Source organism: Apaloderma vittatum, unplaced genomic scaffold, assembly GCF_000703405.1.
Source record: "Apaloderma vittatum isolate BGI_N311 unplaced genomic scaffold, ASM70340v1 scaffold20295, whole genome shotgun sequence".
Lineage (NCBI taxonomy): Eukaryota > Metazoa > Chordata > Aves > Trogoniformes > Trogonidae > Apaloderma > Apaloderma vittatum.
In genome coordinates this window covers 1-2,638 of record NW_009717899.1, presented here as the reverse complement: position 1 = coordinate 2,638, position 2,638 = coordinate 1, and positions in this window count along the sequence as shown.

Below are 2,638 nucleotides of genomic sequence, written 5' to 3'. Positions count from 1 at the left end.
CGACCAGCTGCAGATTATAAACAGAAGATGTTAAATAAGCCTGCAAAGTAAGCACACTTTAAGTGAACAAACAGGTATTCAAACACATCTTTCATTCAGCATTTACAAGAACCAAGCTCTAATCACAGAACTCTGACCAGAAAGGAAGTCAAAAGGAGTGTCTAAGCTCAGTGTCACTAACAGGCAAGCAGGCACTGCCCAGAACAATTTTCATCCAATCTTTCTTCAAAATTTTCCAGAAAAGGAACACAAGCCTTTGTCTTAGCAAACTGCTCCAGGGTGTAACTACTCATAAATTTACTCCTTTCTCCATACACAATTTGTGTCATCCTTATTACAAGGTAGGTGAACTACCTTGTACAGCCTTCTTTCTGGCAATAATGCACAATGGATTACCATTCTCTTTACTACAGCCTTTCACCAGCTCAAGGCTTATAATCCTTTCACGATCTCAAGGCTTACACCCTTGCTCATCCTTCTCTCCACTAAACAGTAAACCCCTATTCCTTCTGACTTATTCCTGTCGATATGAATTATAATTTTCCCAAAGTTTAATTATTGTAAATGAAAAACAAGGTTTATGTCATTCCATTATTTTTCCCCTTTCTTTTCTGAGATGTTTTAGGGTTTATAGAGCTCTCATAGATTACCAAGACCTGATTTCCAGCTATGACGAAACTCATTTAGTAGACGAAACCAAGATACCACTGAGATTCAACCGGAAGAAAAACAACTGTCTCAAATCAGAATCTGGCGATTTCTCAGAGATGCACCATGGCACATGACCTGCCTCCCTGCACCACTGCAGGAGGCTGAGAAAGACAACCATGACAAGAGACTTTATGTACTAACTCCAGAGGTCTGCACGCCAGAGCATGGAGGTTTGTTTCGCCTCAGGTTCAGCTACAGAAAATGCTTTCCATGTTATGTCGCTGACAAGAGGAATTAATGGAAAAAACTCACTACTGCATTAAATAGCACCACACAACACTGGTGCTCGGCCATATTGCCTCATCCCTGACCTGGATGGACTGTATCTAGAGGGTAAGAGTACAGCTGTTATTAATAGTTGTTGGTTTAACAAATTGCATAACAGACTTCAGCCAAGGCCATGTTGATCTCCCATCCAAAAGGGTGTTTCATTTAGGAATTTCCCCAAACTACGCCCTACAGAGAAGTAGAGAATAGAGGGAAGAACACAAAAACTCCACACAGCTTAAAGACAAGGATTTCTGAAGCTCCCTCTTTAATTCTATGCTCTGTTAACAGCCATAAATCCACAGTGAGGATCAATCCAGGCTAGAATCCAGATCAAACCATCAATCCGGGCTAGAATCAGTAAGGTAACCATGGACAATTGCTTTAGGAGCACATTCAGAGACGTGTAAATTTAAAATCAATTAAACCAGCTTAATTTCTTCTTTGTGCTTCATCTCACATTTCAGAGATCAACTTCCCTTTCCACGTTGCTAGAAAGAAAAATAAGCCTAAACAGGCACCTTTTTCAAGGCTGAAACACCTCATCAGTCTGGAAAGCTTTATTCTATTTTTAAACATCTCAGGACAGAATAAACCAGATACCCATCTCCACTGGAAGTTACTCTGACATAAGCATTCTCTATGCACATAATATACAAGGGTCCAGTAGACATCACAGCCAGATCATGGAATGACACTAAAGGCTGTTTTGCCATCAACAATGAGGAAACTTGTTGATGTGTTTGTAAAATGTTTCCTCCAAGTTGCTAGAAGTGCCAGGCAGATTTCTTTTCAAGTTCTTCCTTTCAAAGGGTGTCACAGCATTAAGTTCACCTGCATGAGATCAGACCTGATACCATTGTTGATAGTTGCCCAGCAAAGATCCTACACACCTCACATGTACAGAGAGCTGCAACTACACCATCTGTTTTAGAAGTCTGTTACTAGTTTCTCAGCCCACTGCCTCTGCAATTATTACAAAATGCAGTTATACAGAATGCAAGAAGTCAGACTCATCAGTAGACTTCATTTTAGTTTGCTGCATGAAATCTAATGCTCTTCAGTACCAGATACTCTAATACCTCCTTCAGCTATACAGCTAACCATTTATTTACACACTTTCTGCCACAGATGGTAAGACAGTACCTAATATAACTATGCTGCTTTCTTTAAAAGGCCACAGGTCTTTTTTTGATAGCAAAGAAAAGATACATCTCTGTGGCTTTAATTTAAATCGTATGCAAGAGCACTCCATATTTATCTCCAGGACTGGTACAGCAGGATCCATAGTTCAGACCACAGAACTGCAAGTCTAAGCAGAGAAAGATTAATTTCAGGCACAGACCGAGCCAATCCGTCTCTCTATCTGCCCACCAATGCTAACAGCATGCTCAATAATTGTGCTGTATGATTTTAGGTTTTCCTATGAACAGGTGAACTCACTCTGCACTAAAGCAAACGTCATGTTGCTTGTGTGGCGCCAACTTCCATGGAAGGCGTTAACTGGGTTTTACAAGAGATACTGAAGTAGCAGCCAATTTAACAGCCTCCTGAGGTACCTTTTCCACAGAGGATGCTAGAATTAAAAACTGCTGCCACCTTTCAGAACTTCCAATAGATCGCAGAATCGCATAGGCTGGAAGGGATCTTAGAGATCATC